Source organism: Oxyura jamaicensis, chromosome 4 (genome assembly GCF_011077185.1).
Source record: "Oxyura jamaicensis isolate SHBP4307 breed ruddy duck chromosome 4, BPBGC_Ojam_1.0, whole genome shotgun sequence".
NCBI lineage: Eukaryota > Metazoa > Chordata > Aves > Anseriformes > Anatidae > Oxyura > Oxyura jamaicensis.
This window is the reverse complement of record NC_048896.1, coordinates 8,388,422-8,406,656: the sequence shown is the minus strand read 5'-3', so window position 1 is coordinate 8,406,656 and position 18,235 is coordinate 8,388,422.

Below are 18,235 nucleotides of genomic sequence, written 5' to 3'. Positions count from 1 at the left end.
CGCCGGCCGCCGCCGCCGGGCCCGGCCCCGCGCACCGGGGCAGCGCGGCCCGGCCGGGCCCCCGCCGCCTCCCTCCCCGCAGCCGTCCCCCACAGGCACCGTCGCGTCTCCCCCGTCCCCAGAGCTACCGGCCCCCTCACCCCCTGGGCAGAGGGGCTGTGTCCCCGCCAGCCCGGCCCAGCCTTACCTCGGCCGTGGCGCGGCTCTCCCGCCCCGCACCGCTCATTTTCTCTCCTGTTTTACAACAGAAAATTCCCTGCGCCGGGACAGCCGCGAGGGAGAGGTGAGGGGTAAATCACAGAGCCGCCGTACATGCTCTGCGTGCTGCAGACGAGGAGCTGATTTCCTGGGAGACGTCTTCAGGATGCTGCGGGTCAGACCCCTCCGGAGCGGCCCTGAAGGATATCGCTGTCTGACTGCAGGCAACCCCGGCAATTTCTGGCTGTAGCGTCCAATTCCCACCAATACTTACATTTTAATTATGGATTTTGTTAGGGCGAGCTGAAAACAACCAGCAACCATTGGATCACATAAGAAAACTGAGTCAATCACCTTTTTTTAAAATCAGCATTTTACGGGGTTCAGCGACATACACATTTCCTCAAGCTCAACCAGAAGCTGAAAGAGGCAGACGAGGATTGCTCATCGCACGCCGAGCGGCCCTCCCCGAAAACAGCAAGGACTGTAATAAAACCGCCGGTGCTGGCGGTCTGAGCAGCACGCGCGGAGCCCTGCTTTCTGCACCCTGTTCTGACAACGACTTCCTCTGCGGCCAGGAGCAGATCGCTTCTCTCAGTTACCACCATGCCGACTCATAGTTGGAATCCATTAGTTAATGTTTGCAAAGTCAGTTGAAGATGAAAAAGCATTACATGCTGCTAATAAAACGGTAATGATCCCACTGTTAAACATTAAACGCACAATGATGTGTAAAAAAATTGCATTTATGCCTCTTGCTGCAAGGACAAAGGATTAGCTCCTAAAAGAGGAAGGACGGTCTCAGGTTTGCATCACAGGACTGTGCCTCTGGGGTCTGGCTTCTGTTTATGTCTGCTGCCGGTTATCTGGGTGGCTGCGGGCAAATCAATGGGGCCAGCTTTTTCTGAAGCAGCCAGTGGGGTGACCCACCTGAGAGGAAACAGCAGGTTACTCCATAGCGAGCCCCCCAAATCACCAGATGCTTTTGGAAAATGCCCATCCTGAGCATTTTTGTGCCTTAGTTTCCCCGTCTGACAAACAGGATGAAAATTGGCATGGCCTGCTCAGCCCAGAGCCGGGCCATGCTCAAGTCCAGGATGCAGGGACAACCCCGTGGGCAGCCAGTGCCACCCCCCCGGACCCCACTCACACAGCAACTGCCCCGACCTCTGTGCCCAGAGGAGCATGGTAGCACCAGCAGCTACACTTTTATTCACCTCAACACCATCCAAGCAGTAGTAAAAAAAATCCCTGCCAGATTTTTACCAGCAAGAGACTACTACAGTGGGGAGCAAGCCCTGGCAGCACGGTCATTAAAAGCAGGGAGAGCTGAGCTGCTCACGGGACACATCACCCAGCAGTGTGAGGAATAAAAGCGGGCACGCAGGACTTCTAAGAGATTTTTCTTGGCAATGAGTCTTGCCTTAGATGTAAAACCAGTAGCTGTGCTGCCGGTAGGGCTCCAGGTTGCAGTCTGTAGAGCAACGAATGTCTGATGTTCTGACCTACAGGCAAGAAGGAGGTGAGGAAAACCGGGAAAACCAAGCTTGCCCGTACCTTTGGGCCCGCACAGGGCCGCATTCACATTGATGAGGCACCGGTGTTTCTGGCTGGGCAGAAGGATGGGTGGGGATTTGCACAACAGAAGCTCCAGGCAGTTTTAGATTTGGCACAGGGATCTCAGAGAGGAGAACTCCTCTCCAAAAAGAGCAGCCTTTGACAAGGTATCCCTCATTTCCTTAATTGAACTGCCCTTTCGCAAGGTGCATCCCTGAGCTGCACCATCCTATTGCATCTTCCTCCCGAAATCTGATGCTACCCTGCTCTGATGGTGATCGGTTGTTGACTGCAGAAAAGCTGAATCATGAAACAGAGGTTATAAACAAGGTTATTTTTAACAAAGCAAATGAAGCTGGCATGCAGAAGTCGGAGCAAGGGACTGCCAGCTAGGGCTCGCAGGTTGCAGTCCTGCCCCAATACTCCCCATATCCTGAAGCAAATTACAGTCCCTCTAACCTTTAATTTACCTGCTTATAACAGGGACAAAGCAGCAGACTCCGGTTGCGCTTTCTTTGTACAGCAAAGCTCCTGGTGTGACAGTGCAGCAGTGCTGGGAGCCATGCAATGCCAGGGGCTGGCTTTCGCTATCGCCCAGCACCTTGCAGAGCAATTTCCAGAAATGCAAAACAATCACGCGGTCACATGGTGTTTCAGCAATGGCCACAGACGTCTTGAATGCAGAGAGAGACTGCTCAGTCTGTTTCCCCCCTCCCATATTTCACAGGCTCTTCTGTTTCATTTCCCACATGGAGCCCAGTGATTTGTGCTTCGGTTTACCCCCTGAAAACTCAAAATATACAAGTTTTGTAGCCCGGAGTCTCATGTTACATCCTTCAGGCACCCGACTGCTGTAGGGTGTTTGTTGTAGATACCCAGGGGGAGGGAAGTCTGGTACACCTGCGGCTGACTGTGAGATTTCCCGATGATGCCACTTCTTATCACCCTCTCAAGAACTTACATTCTTCACAGAAAAACATTTCATTTTCACTGGGAAAGATGTATCAGCTCAGGGAAGTGGGGGACTGTGGCTGGGGCTGCGTTCAGCCCTCCACACACTGCCCGAAGAATGTGAACAGCCCCACTACGGGTTTTTGGGAACCTTCTGTACTCCATGCATGCCCTGGATAACAAGCACTTCGGGTGTCTCTCCACCTTTATATAGATAGCTAGTAAGGTCAAGGAACTCTAGCACTTTTGAGAATATTTTGTAAATAAATAAATAAATATGTATATATTTATAGGTATACATTACGTATGTATACATAGACACACATACGTTTATGAAAACTTCAGGTTTGAAACTGTTCTGCCACACTTTATTACGACCCTGCCGCGGCTCCTTGTTTCTGGAGGGACTTACCTTTCCCTCTCAAATTTTCTTCCAGCTAAATATTGATCGCCACATAGAAAAACGAAACCAAGGCATTGGCGGATTGGATCCTGAGTGAGTTCTGTTCCCGTTGTCCACTCCCTGGTGCATTCACCTGGCTCGCCTTCACCTGCCTGCTGTGCAAGCAGATGCTAAGCCCCCTCCGCACGCCGGGGACACACGCCTGCACCTTGGCGCAGGTTGGTGACGCCCATGCCGGGCACCTCCGGCGTGGCTGTGAGAGGTGGAACAGGACCAGCCCTGCAAGCCAGTTCCCTCTTGCAGGTGCCTGCAAGGACATGTGGCTGCATGCCAGTGGATAGAATAACCATCGCCCCGCGCTAGTTATGGGGCAGGGATGCTGCAAGGCGGCTTTAATGAGTGCTTGAGACGCCTCTGTGATCTGTAGATGAAAGGTGATTTACAGCTGCAAATTATTGTTCTTCTTCATGTGAAGTCTATTATTTTCTGGTGTCCCTCATTTTGACTCACGCTGGAGCCCGTATTTGGAGTGGAGCAGGCTGAGAGGCAGGCTCCTCTCTGTGGGTGGCTGTGTAGTTGCTTTACATCCCAGCTTCTTGCATGCCTTGGAAATGTGTGATCTGCTCCGAGCATCCGTTTGAGGCAGCCTGGCAGTGCCCGTTCTTGGGTAACTCGGTCTGGGTTTGCACAAAACTGCAGCACTCCAGCAGGTTGCTTAGCTGGTGGTTGTAGAGAGCCCGTGTTGGAGACTGGACACGCAGCTGGGCTGCGTATCCTGGGGACAAGCAGAGGGTGCACCTTAAATCCTGCTGCAGGGAGAAGAGAAAGGAATATAATGGGCCTCCATGCTTCTGGCTGCCCCAGGGAAGGGGAGGGGAGCAGAGAGGACCAGACAGCACCCACCCAGTCTACAGCTTCTCATTCGTGTCCCCAAACCTCCTGGGCAGCAATTACACAGCAGGAGAGGTTCGTGTCTTTGGCACAAGTCTGGAGAGAAGGGATATCAATGTATTTTTGTGAGGAAGCAGGTAGGTTTGTTGTCCTTCCTATTAAACTCACTGTGCACCACAGCACGCTCATCCCATCAGGCTCTGGACAGTAAGAGTACTTTTGCTCTTTACTACTAAAGAAAATGGTAGAAAATATCACATGGAGCAAGGTGGTTGTAAGATGGAGGAAGAAATACCTCTGCTACCCCACACTGCACAGGGCTGCCAAACATAAGCGTGTAGGAGGGCAGGACTGGTGGCTCCAGGGGGACGTATCTGTCCCACCACAGGAGAAAAGGGCATCTGCAAACACTGTGACCAGGAGCAACTCCGGCACAGAGCATAAGTTCACACTGCTGCACTTGCTGTGCAGCCCTCCAGCTGGGAAGTAAATGGCCGCTCACAGAGGCCAGCACAAGGAAATCAGAGATTTTCTCAATCAGAAGAGATCTTTCAGCCCCTTTAAATCCTGCCTCCTGTCCAGACCAATTTCCCCTTTCTTTCCCAGGGTCCATCTAAACAGCAGCAGGTTTTACACTCCTTTAAGTGATGAGTTTCCCAGGTAGCCTCCAGTCCCACCACAGCCCCTTCTTTACCGCCAGCAGCACCGACTCCACCAAACCTTCCCCAACAGCTGTTTGCCTGAACAGTTAGCTGGTCCAGGGCTGTCATTACCCTCGCCATTGACACAACAGTCACGCTCTAATTTCAACATTGGCTCGCTCCCAGCAAATCCATTTGGGTCCCATTTTGGGAGCGCCGCGAGCCTGTGCCCACAGCACAGCTGCCACCGGCAGCGGCTGCGCAGAAGGGCACCCGCAACGTCACCCGTTCAGCGGCTGGGCTCCCCGAAATGCAGGCTGCTGCTGGCTCCCGCTGGTCCCTAACATCCCCTCGGGGACCAGCCATGGCAACAGCCCTGCCTGCCTTCTGCAGAAGCACTGCCAGCGTGCACGCGACTGCCCACAGCTCTGTAGCAGGAGCAAATCTGTGTGCTGAGCAGGAACGAGGCTGCAGAGCTGTGCCCCGGTGACAATAGATACATGCACAGAAGGAGACTGTATTTCAAAAGCATTTGGGTCTCTAGTGCCAGGACAGAGAGGGATAATTAACTCTGCAGCCATTCTCTAGGCCAGTCTCACCTTCGCACCACTTGCAGACCCAGGGTTTCTCTGCATCCCCTGCGGAGGGACCTGGGGCTTTGGGATGATGCTGCAACCCCTCCCCTGACACTATCTCACGGCACAGGGAATCCTCTGAGGTGCTGGAGAGCTGCAGCCAATTCTTGTTCTTGCTGTTAAAGGCTGCAAGACCAACAGCAGTGCGAGTCAAACACGGTTATGGGAAGCATCTGGGAGGAAATTCATTGCAGCTCCCATCACTGCTGTGAGCCCTAAGGAAGACAGGGAAAGAAAGTGTGTGTAGAAGATTCACCCTTACATCACCATAAAGTCCTGCTCGGTCTCCTTCCCTATCTCCTGGGTTTTAACATGCTCTCTTGTTGCATTTTCTTGCTGCAAAATTTTCTTCAGAAGGTTTTGTCCAGGGCAGAGGGGCTCCAGGTCCACCATTACCCTGCCCAGCACTCATGGGTGATGAAATCCAGCTTTCTGGTGAGAGGGTCCTGCACCGAATTCCTGTATTGCTCTGTGACAATACTGACAGAGAGAAATATTGCAAAACTCTGCAAAACCTAATTCCACTCGAGCAGATGTTGTTTTAAATGGTCACTGCCAAACGTTGCCGGTCTTACGAGTGGTAAGGCCAGTTTTCTGAGCAGCTCAGAAAATGACATTTTACATAAAAGCTCTGCACATCAGGATGAGCTTGACACCTCGTTAAGATACATATTGTTAAAGTATTAGAAATATTTTATTTTTAGCAGCTGCATTTTGGCAATTAACAGTTTTTAACAACCACAAGTGATGTCAAAGTGCCACACCCTGAACCGACATCGCTTCTGGCAGGTGGGGCCAGACTTCTCAGCTTCCTCCTCCTTTTAAACAACTGCTGCAGCAAAGAGACACTAAAAGGTGGAAAAAACACACAATCTTGCATTGTGGTGACATTGACAGATGTGATGGTGCGGGCTGTACATGACGTTGTGATTTTTTATTAATAACTCTGCACTGCAGAGCTCAGGAAGAGAAGAAATGCCGGAGTGCGTAGGGAGGACAGCTTTGTTCTCTGGACTTGCAAGACAAGGAACATAACGGCGAAGGCAGAAACACTGGAGGGGAACGAGGGCTCACAGGAGAGGCAATGGTTTTCTGGGGGCACCAGGCACATGCAGCAGACAGGACCCCCGACATCACATATTTCGACTTTCAAACAGGCCGCCTTGAACCTACCCAGCCCTGGAGGAGCTGCTCTGCAGGGAGGACAGGGGCTGTGAAAGCAGCCGAGCGAGAGTGCCAGCACGTGAGGAACATGCTGTCCCCAGTCACATCGCCACGCTGCCGAGGGGAAGGACACCAGGCTCTGGAGGGAGGGAGGCAGGAGGGGCAGCTGGGGGCGGCTGCTCTGCTCTGCTCCTTGTCGTCTGAAGGACGAGTGAAAGTTTTTGCTCTTTGGATAATTACTACAGACATTTGGGTTTTGCTTTCACATGCCCTCTTTTTTTTTTTTTTTAACTGTCTTTCTTTAATTAACTGTGAACCCCATCATGGCTGTGAAACATGGATCTGCAGAACTGAAGCTCTTATAAATGCAGTGATTTATGAGCCTCTGGAAGTGAACTGGCATTTCTAAAGAACCCCACCCAGGCCTGGCAAATACCAAGGGAGCCAGATGACTCACGGCCCGCTGGCACTCGCTGCTCACCCCCGATGGCCGCAGTCTGCAGCCAGTTTGGGTGCACACAAGGCAGTTGTGGTGACTGAATCCCTGCTCCCGAAGTGACGCTAATTTCCACCTGAGAAGCACCTGCTGTGACCTCCCGGTCCCAGGGGAGGCTCAGATGGGAACAGCAGCAGTGTTGCAAGGCTGGATTGAGCTGTAATCACCAGAGCTATGTGCTGAATGAACCAGCATGTTGACACAGCCTCTGCCTCCAGCAAGGACTAATAACCTGCCTGGAATTCACAAGCACTCAAGTCACCAGAAAGCAGAGGAGAGCCCTGGAGAGCAGCCTACCTGGCAAGCTGTGGCAGAAGCCCCTTTGCTTTGCTATGCCATGAGATCAGATGAGAGGATAGATGAGCTTGAGAAAGCTCTTAAAAAATCCTCTGTTTACTGCAGGAGGATCAGCCGAAGAAGCAATTGCCCTCTAAGCACCTGATACAGAGGACAAGAAATCAGTTCAGCCATTTGCAGGTGTGGTATTGGCTTAAAAAAAAAAAAAAAAAAAAAAAAAAAAAGGTGTTACCATTTTGTTAAAATGGCCCCTGCCTACTCAGCTGTCTGCTCCCTCGCATTAATGCAGTCATATCTGACAACTGCAAAAAAGTCCCTTTCGATTGCTGTGTTCCCATCAAGCCCCACCGAGCTGGTCTTCAGCCTGGCTCGGGGGGCACCTCTGGGCTCCCCAGGGACCGCCGGCCCAGGCAGCCACCCGCAGGCATGCCCTGTCCCCAGGCTGGCTCTGCCACCAGCCCGGCCATGCGCAGCCCCCTTCCCACGCACCCGCAGAGTGGCGCTGGCCGCGGGTGCACCCTGGGGGGGTTTGCCTACCAGAGCATGTGCTGAGTGCCGACGGTGCCCGGATTCCTCGCAGTGAACCAGCTGGGCTGGTTTTTCCCTGCCCTTTTTTTTTTTTTTTTTTTTTTTTTTTCAATAGCTACCCATCCAATATCTGCTGCAATAAAAAAGGCAAATCAGAAAACAATGTGGTCTGTTTGTGTGTTGTAAACTGGGAGAACAGCTGCTACTCCTAGGCTGAACAGGAAACGTTGGTACGAGAGCCATAAAAAGCAGAGTTTCTACTTTCAGTTGCTGCGTCTTCCTGCAAAAAGCAGCTTCTGCCAGCCCTGCTGCCTTTTTTCCTAACTAAACTCACTGTAGTAGTGGGCAACAAAACACAGGAAACAACTCTGGCTGTCAGCACAGAGCTGGGGCTTTGGAGAGCCTGAATTACATCCAAGAAGGAGAAAAATTGTTTCCCAACGGTGCCCAGCATGCAGGGAATCTCTAACAAACACCAGCCCTGGTGTGTCCCTCCAAACCACAGCATTGCCTCTGAACACAACTGGCTCTGTCTGCCCTGGAAACCTCTCCCTGCAGATCAGCACACCGGGAGGCGTTGTGGTTGGTGTGCATATCCATCCCTGTTGGGGTAAGGTCTCCATCCCTGAGTTAAATATACCTCCCTGGCTCTCTGGTGGACATTTTTCCAAATGGGTCTCTGTTCCTTCCTCCAGCATCACCTGTCCAAGCACTTCATCAGAAGCTAAAGGTTGCTCTAAATTTGCTCCTGAGCCCGGCTGGTCAGTCCAGCCTGTATAGTCCCCACCGTATCAGAATACAGAGATGCTTTGTTTAGGTATTAGTCAGCTATTTTTTTTTTCTGATTTACAAAAGGTGTGCAAATGACTGTGGGAGAACAGGAGAGGTGGGGAGGACTGAAATGCCACACATTGCAGCAGGGCCACTGCTCGCACCATCGGGGCTCCAGACATCTGTCCCCACAATGTAGCCCCGTGCTTTCCCAGCTAGGTGAGGCCTGCATGAGCTGCTGTGTCTCCATGCAGCTGGAAACCCTTCCCCACTATTTCACTAATAAAACACTGGGTCTCAGCTTTGCTCTCCCAGACTGTCGCTGGAGCTCTTTATCCCCAGCGTCTTTTTGGGGGGTTGCATTGTCAGACCTGGAGCCCCTCTGAAAATTTACATAGCTGGGGGCACACAGAAAAAAAAAAAAAAAAAAAAGCACGGAGGCAAGTGGAAATAAATAAATGGGAGATGTCTACTCTTTTCTGAAAATAATCATGTTTGACAGGAGAAAACTTTTGTCCTATTTTTTGTTTTATCAGTGGAACAGCACTTGACAAGACCACTGCTCGGCTTTTCTTTTCTTGTCGCGCAGAGGGAAATATTTCTGCCTTAACAGAAGTGATGCTTCCTTACAGACAAAAAAGCAGCCCTTAACAGCGCTGCAGTACAGACAGCTCATCAAAGCTGCAACAAAGATGCCGTTGTACTGTAACACGGCTAAGCAAACAGCCTGCTAACATTATCATTCAGGCCCCACATATGCGGCACTGTAACGACCATTAATAACAGAATGGGCTAAATTCTCATACCTCTACACAGATTTCAGCCTTGCTCTAGTAGCAGCCCCACTCTTTTCCCACAAAGCCATTGGTGAAAGCAGTCATTAGAGAAATAGGGCCCTAGGAGCAGCCATGTGGCATGGCACGGCGCACGAAGGCACCTCCCCAGGGCTCCATCAGTGCACGGAGATTTTATCACCACTTCCTCACATTCGCCCTGCGAGCAGGGAAAGGAAACTGCATTTCTGCCATCATACCTCGGCCTTTACACACAAGCACCGTCCAGCCACGGAAACTCGGGGCCTGGGAGGTGGTTGGACGGCTGAAAATATCAGTCTCAGCATCTTAACATCAGACTCGATCATTTAGTAGGGCTCCGGGTGCCTTCAGATTGTCTTGCAGAGGGTGGCGTGGTATATCAAAGCATTTCCCATGTGCACACAGCATGCTGGTGTGGAGCAGGAGCACAGGTAACACCAAAAAGGAGCAGGGAGCTTGGACACGCTCAAAACGCGACGCTTTGATGCTGAGGAAGGCTTTTTCCCAGCTAAAACTGTGACAACCGACAGCGTAGTCAAATGGCACGCTTCGCTTCCAACAGAAGTGCTCCTGCAGCAGCCCCAAGCAGCCACGCTGGGGCTTTGCTGCTGAAAGACCCCCATTTTTCCAAGGGGCAGCGCGGGAGAGGCCGGGGAGCAGGGCAGCGCAGCATTGGCTTTTCCGTGGCTCCCTCTAGCGTGTGCAGCCCGCGCCGCGGAGAGGCTCTCGCGTGGAACTGAAGGACTGGATGCAATCTGAAACAGATTTAAAACAACAGGCAGGTAACGTGTATTTTCAGAGAAAATGTTTGCTCTGGTAGAAACTCCATCATTTCGCACTGAAAAACAGCTACTGGGTCAGCACGGCTGACTGGCTGCATTTTGCATGCTCACAGAGTCTGATTTCCCATGGTTTTGAACCAAAAATTAAAAGGTCAGAAAGACTCTTCTGTAATAGCAGCTCTGGCCTATTTTTCACCTATCACTTTTTCATTTATTCATATCTTCCTCAGGGACTAATCTACCCATTAGAATAATAAGGTTATTTTCTGAGTCTAATCTAAGAAAATAAATTAAAAAGCCTAAACCTTCCATTAGATCTCAGAGAGACAGCATTTCTCGGTCAAGGAGAGCTGAGACACTCAGGAATATACGTCCAGCAAATAACATTTATTAATTATGCATATTCATACACACAGCCCTGGACGGCAGGCAGCCTCCGAGAAGGGTGCCTGCAAACTAACGTGTTAAGTAAATAGCTCCTTTATTGGTCTAAGTAGTCACGTAGAAAAGGAGCTCCCATTTCCAAGTATCCGTGGAGCAAAATAATAAGAAAGCTATTAAAATCCAGAGAAAGATAGATTGCATTATATTGCGTAAATTAAAGCCTAAATTGCTACGAATGTAAACATTAAGGTTCCTGCTTTCCTCCAGTTCTGAATACCAAGCAGATCTTGGCCAGCACATAGAGTATATCCCTTCAATATTATTTTTTTCCCCCTCTATTTTTTTTAATCTTTGCATTTATTCTAAGGCCAAAGGCATGACTATACTGGAAAGATCACAACCACCAGAGCAAGGAACAGCTCACCCTCTGCGCTCCATGCCAGCAATTGGCTGGAGGACCCCGCGCCCGATGCTCTGCACGTCCCAGCCCAGCCCTCTTCCATGGGGACCAGATGGGGCAGGGGAGATTTCATCCCCCGAGGGCAGTGAGCGAGCTGGGATAGGATGAGCTGTCTGTGTGTCCCTGCTGCTTGGCATGTGAGGGGAGAATCTCAACACCTATATTTAATGTCACGATATCAAACCCACTGGGACGTGATCTGGAAATGCATCCAGAAGCATTTTGTTCTGAAAAAAACACCTTGTTCATCACCCCTCTCAAAGGCAGGACTGCCACGAGCCCTCTGCAGCGAGGACTGCTCCATCCTGCTCCAACCTTCCTCCTCCCACCCAGAGGGAGCCACTCAGCACCGCACTGCGGGTGTCCGAGCTGAGAAAGGGCCACCCCACCGGCGTGATCCATGTCTCCAGCTGCCGCACCCCTGAGCGTTTCGTAGCTGGCTGCCGACTGATGAGCGAGGCCCCTGCTGAGCAAATCAAAACCTCACAGAAATGGGAAAAAAAAAAAAAAGGCTTGCAACCAAATCCTTTTGTTGAGCAAATCTGAGGTACATCCTGCTTAATTAGCAGTCCTGAGAATTAATCAATTAATCAGAGACATTTCCCAGGCTTTGCGCTCTGGAGCAGCATGCAAGCACAGGGGATGGCCAAGCCCCCCTGTGAGGTCTGCGCGGAAGACGAGCGTCCCAGGGAGAGAGATGGAGATGAAAGGCCGCCAGGGCTATCTGCCCTCTGGGAGCAGCTGGCTCTCTAAAATAAAGGTGGCCACACTGAAGGGAGCGTGAAACACACTGCTACTGTGGCAATGGGAGCCGCAGGAGGTGCAGAGCATCTGCCTGCCTAATTTTAAAGAACTGGGTATTCCTTTTTGTGTAATGCTGTGATGGAGATGGAGAAGATTCAAATGCAATCCCCTGCCCTGGCTAGGAACTGCTGGTAGCCAAGCACCTACAGGGATAGTTCAGGGAGAAAACCCTTGCTTTTCTCCCCAGGACAGTGAAAACCATTGCCCAAGGGCTGACTCCCAGGGAGAGACAATAACACAGGGTGATGCAAAAATCTCTCATCTCATTAGAAAACCAGCTTGAATGGAAAAGGCCCAGTGCAAGAACCCACCCCACTTGCTATAAGCAACGTACTGGTGTAACTGGTGGGTGCTTGGGCCCTTTGATCACCCCATTGAGCCCTCCCTGACACCACTGAAGCGAGTCCCAGAGCACAACATGGCACAACGTCATGTGAAATGGCTCACCACGGCATCACACAGCACACAAAGCCCTCCAGAGAGATGGGAAAGGTGCTAACACTGCTCCTTCTCTGTTGCTTGCAGGAATCGGCAGTGCTGGGCATGCAAATAGCAGTGCCAGCGTGTCCTCCACCCACTGCTGCAGGGTGAAAGCTCATTTTAACAGCTGACCCTAATGAAAAGGAGACTCACCTTGCTGCCCCCCTCCCACCTTTCAGGCACCAAGGAAAGGTGCTGCACCCCGCTGCACCCACGTTTGCAGGAACAGAATCACCATCATTCAGCTGGTGCCAGCTGAAAGGTGTTTCTTTACAGGGAACTGCATGAACTGACCCATGCATATTCAGAATGTGCATTAACGCCCAGACCTTTTTTAAGAGCCTGTGACAAACCTTCTGGGTGGATGAGACGATTAGGTTGTCTCTGCTGGCCTCTTGCATGTCGTGGGCTCCTGCTATGGTTCTTCCAGTCGCACTGAGTCCAACAGCTCTGTCTGGCAGAAGCAGCTCTTGCAGAAAGGCAGCCAAGCTTCATTTGGAGACAATAAGAAAGTGAGAAGCCCCCGCTCTCCTCGGGGGCTTGATCCAGTAGTTAATCACCCCCACTTAGAATCTGTGCATGAACCAGTAACGTGAAATTAACGATTTCTTTCATCTTCCTCCTTGGCAGCCTGCTTGAGCTGCTTGTTCTACTGACAGTAATGATTCAATAATCTGAAAAACATTGTACTTCATTTACAGTATTAACAGCTGAGTGTACAGATACAGAAATTTTATTTATCCTTAAGGAAAGGCTGTTCTGCAGTCTGCAGAAGGTGACAGAATGAGTCACCTTTAGATCTTAATTTCAAATGTTGCCTCTGCAGTTTTGGGTTTGCGTTTCAGCTTTGTACAGAAGTGACAGAAAAGCAGCCAGGTCAAACAGGCTCATTGGGGGGGTCAGGACTCAGGGCACGGTTTGCCAGGTTTAGCAAAGAACGAGAAGGCAGTGATGTGGGGCCCCGATCCCCCTTCTTTACAGCTCGGGGGTTGCACAGTACCAAGAGTGTAGCAACATCTCCTCCACCTCTCAGGTGGCTTGGGAAGGAAAACACTGCCCTGAGAGCGTGCTTAGCAAGCGACATTCTGCTCCAGAGCTGAGTGTTTCTGGGGGAAATGTGAGAGTCAGCTGCTTCGTTTCAGATTTTCCTCTCCCCATCCAAAATATGACCCCCTGTTTACAGAAAATCAATGCAGCAAAAGCAGATAATGCTGCCCCTCTGCCCCGCGATGGGGAAAAGGGAGAGATCATCTTTGACAAATGCAGAGGGCCACAAAAAGTGCACTGCCTTAAAGAGCCATCAAAGTAATTTTAAAATCAAAGTGATGCTTGATAAAGAGCCAGCACGACTCCCTCCAGATGGGCAGTGACATCCTGAAAGGCCTTGGGAGGGAGTTAAAATTCTGCAGGCAGCACTTTGCACGCACGGCAGCCGATGCAGCATTCTGTCATCCACACCAAAAAAAAAAAAAAGGAAGAAAAAAAAATGCATTGCAATGGCGTGACCGGGCGGTGCGGGGAAGCGTGCACCACGGTGCGTGAGTCAGCAGCGGCCGCGGGCCCGGCGAGATGCAGGCTCTGCACGGAGCCAGCGCGTGCCTCCAGCACGGCCGCTGCCCTCTGAAGGGCACCGAGGAAGCCAGCCAGCGTTAATTTTAATTTGCGCTCTCTCCGTGACCGAGCTCTAGGGCACGGTGGGAGGGAGCAGCCCTGTTCTTGCTGCTGCAAAAATCTGTGACCGTGTGGGGAACTGCTTTGGCAAACCGTGCTTCTCCTGCCTGGTTTGGCAATGGGAGGCCAGGTGCGTGCCGAATCGGGCCTGGCAGCCGGCTTATTATTTTGGCAGAGCCCAGCGCGGTGTGGCCGCCCCGGGTAGGATCTCAGCACGGCTGTGCCCCAGCTCTCCACGGTTTGTCTCAGCACTGAGCAGCCACATGCGGTGTCCCAGTTTAGACACCCACCGAGGACAGAACAAACACCGTACCTGGACGCAGGGACAGGGACGCCTGGCAGCATGCGGCACCGCCGGGGTCACCTCCGCCTGCGGGGCCTCCACGTGGAAATCCGGAGTGGGGCAAGCAGGGCCTGAGGGAAATGGCTCTGTGATATCCTTGCCGTCATTCTCAGACATTTTTACAGTTATAATACATTTCCCTGTATTTTAAAAATTCAGCGTATGGCTGCTTTTATTCACAATTCATTACTCCCAATAAGCACACGTAATTTTTTTATATGTAAATAAAAAATGCACCCCATTAATTTTGCACAGCATCACATTCAGCTCTACGATTTTTAATTACAGGTGAAATACCAGCCCGTGCAGCCTCCCCATCTCCTCACTCCACTTCCTGGAGAGGACGAACTGTGTTCAGCCCCACTCCGGGCCCCCTCTTCCCTCCACCCCCATCAGCTCCCCAACAAGAAAAGATCCCAGGGCCAACGCCATCAGCCTGAGCTGCAGAGCAGCAGCGTGACAAGTGATTTAAAGCATTGCTGCTTGTTTCTGACCAGACCATAGCTGCGTATATGCCACGAGCCCATCCTGCTCCTCATCTCCAGGGAGGACGGGGGATTTTGCTGAGCAAGTAGTGCCCTGGCACTGCCGCCCGCTGGGCAGATGGGAGCTCTGGCTGCAGCCCTGGCCCCCACAGAGCCCAAGTCCAGCCGCACTCCCTCTCCCTCCCTCCTCCCGTGCAGCTCTCTGTGCGGTGCACCGGGTGGTTTCCATCACGGGGAGGTCACCGTTGCTTGTGAATCCCCCGCGTGAACAATTTTGATATAAAACACCTTTTCTACCGCTGATCTCTCCGACAGAAAATAGATGCTTGTAAAGAGAGATCAGAGAAATTTGTTTGTCGGCTCTCTCTCTTTCATCTGTACGTATTCAGAAACCAAAGGAGCTGCCATTGGAGAGAGGGAGGTGGTGGGGAGACGGAGCCACGTTGGAGGGACCTGCTCACTGCATTCACCAATCCAGGAATTAGCCCACCTTGATCTGGGGGGGAGGATTTGTTTTAAACACAAATATGGAGGACTTATTTTTCTACTGAATCAAAATAAACACATGCCCATAAAACACCTCTAAGGATGACAACAAATGGGGCAATGCCAGCAGCAAATGCACTGCCCAAAAGCAGTCGCAGCACAACTTATCCTCGCAGAGTGACTACATCCACAGCGCTGGGAACAGGGAAAAGGGCAGCTCCTGACATTGGCTTTCAACCAAAAACAGCAGAAATTATTACAAGCGTGGCAGGTCTCAGGAAAACACAAAAATGCCAGCAATGACTGCAAATCTGTGAGTGATCTCTGCAAACAGCTCCAGGGGACATGGCCTTGGTGTGTACTGGCCACAGCTAGTGTCATGCGGGGACAACTGGCACAAGGTGGCTTCATCCACCAGTGCCACAGGCTTCCCAACCTCGACACGGGTCTGGCATTATCCAGCTGTGCCAGCACACTCCCAGGATGGCCAGGGCTCAGCCAGGACATGCATTGCAACACCTTCCCCGCAGAGAGGATTTTGGTTCTTTGTATATTGACAGCTGCAAGGCTCCTGAAAGCAGCACCCTGCAGCCAGGCTTTGCCCTGCTGCTGCCCGGGATGTGACCTGGTGACACGTGCAGGGACAGTGCATGGTCCTGTGTGACAGCAATTGCAAGGGTTGTTGCCTCCTGCTGCAGCAGAAAGGCCGTAGCAATCCCTGCTGCCACGACCAGCATTGGCACAACCCTGCAGCAACAAAAGTCACATTGATTTGTTTTTGTGCAGGAGGACAGCTCTTGAGGAGCTTTGGGCTCCACAGGGCTCCAGACTCATCCCAGGGTTGCTGATTTCATTTTCAAAAATGAAAGGAGTCAAAAGGTGACGTATGAAAGCCGAGTCTGCAAAACAGTTACCAGAGAGACACCGGGTCTGCTCCAAGCATGGGGACAGCTCAGCTCCCCGGTCCGTACCCGGGGTCCTGCTGCTCAGAGGTGCTGGGGTCCCTCCCAGCCGTGGTTCCTCTCCCGGCCATGTAACCGCTTTCTGCACCGTTTTGCTGATGCTGCTGAGGGTGCTGCAGCCATTCAGATAGCTCCGTTCATTAGCAATTAGGCAGGCGTTGTCTGGCATCTAGATTAATCCCACTTTTAATTATTTTGAAACTGTGCGAGATTTCCCAGGCATTAAAGATTACGTCCGCGCTTGCCGATTCCGCAGCAATTATTCTCGTGTAATGATGTCTATTAATACTCTTCCCAGCTCGCCGTGCCCGGAGGGGCAATTCCCGATTTCTCCCGGCGGAGCACCCCCCTCGGGGCCGGCGGGAGCCCCCCGCCCGGCGGCAGCGCAGCAAACCCCGCTGTCCGCGGAGCCGTGGCTGTGTCACAGCGAGGGACCAGCCCCCGGGGAGACGCGGAGCCCGAGCGGCACCGGGAGGAGAGCGCCGGGGCTCCGTGGCTCGGCCCCCGCCAGCCCGCCCGGTACCGCCCGGCCCCGGCTCCGGCTCCTCCCGGCTCCCTCTGGCGGCCGCCGAGCCGCAGCTTCGGCTGGGTGGCTTTTTAGGAGGCTTAAGGTCACGAAAATGGCCATCCTGGGGCAGGCGGAATTCTTTGGCGTGAAAGACGGCTCCTGGGTCAAGCTCGTTCCGGACTTCCTTCAAATTTTAAGGGTGAGGTTTAAAAGAAAAATGTCATTTCAAGGATAATAACAGAAATGTGACGTGAGAACCTCAAAATAGCTGTTCTGAAATCTCACCTTTTGTTTGTCTTAAACACCCCTTGAACTCATCCTTCCTTACTCTAGCTCTCACCACTCTCATACTTCCTTTACAAGAAAATTCACTGTTCCCTGACAAAAGGAACATTGTGCCACCAGACAGCGAATTTCTGCTGTGGGGCTCCTCATCAAGGTCAGCTAGCCGAGAACTCTTCAGCAGAACACAGGCTCAAATGAACACATCCTTCGAGGAGTCATTCACAGCCCTTTGTGCATGAAAGTCCAGTAGAAAATACAGTTTGTGCAGTTTATAGTTTATGCCGAGGTTTATGTCAACAACTTCTTGCAAACATCCTTGCAAGTGAAAACCTTATATGCAGTCATACAAAGGCAAATACACATTCAGAGAGCTGAGAATACCAAGAAGCTGTTTTCATATTCTGAAAATGAACAGAGCCCTCGCTCTAAATGTTTTGATTGCTTTGCATATATATTGTTTCAGCATTTCATTGCTCCCAACACAAACAGTGATATAACCTCACCTGGCTGGCCTAATGCGTCCCTTCAGAGCTGAACTGCATGACAAAGCTTCTGGGTAGAGACCACAGGTAATTTTGCTGATAGATCCTCTTGAAGCTTTGAGCCAAATTTGATTTTGGGCCTAAACTCGTCACTCAAGTCTCTGGGGACAGCAGAACAGTGATATTAGCATTATGGCAACACAGTTGACTCTGAACTCAAGAAACGGATTAAATGAAATTACACTCTTCCCTGATGAGGCTGGTGGAACGGGGAGATTGCTTCAGGAAATCCAGAATTGAATTTCGTAGGTAAGAGTTCAGATGCTTTGCTGTTTGCTCACGAGGGTGCTGTGCACGCTGCTCCTCCTGGCCACGCTGGAGCCGTGGGTAGCGGCGGGCTGGGAGGCCCAGCGTGGCTCGGGAGGGCCGGATCCAGCCACAGGGACAAATGTCCCCTGGTCCCCTTGAGGGCTGCACTCACAGGCTGTGGGTCCCAGCTCGCAGGCTGTTGGGGAACATGTCCCTTAGCGCCTCGGCATAGCAAAGGCATGCAAGGAACCATGGAGCATGTCCTGTCTCTCATTACTGCAATTTTAACATCATGTTGAGCCATTTCTGGATATTAACTCTGGGCAAGCCTTACCTGACACCTGGGACAGCCAGTGGCTCGAAGGGGCACTAAAAGCAGAGGGGACCACACCGCCAAAGGGCCTCCCTCCCCCCAGGGTCTGGCAACAACCAAAGCTTCCCCAGCTC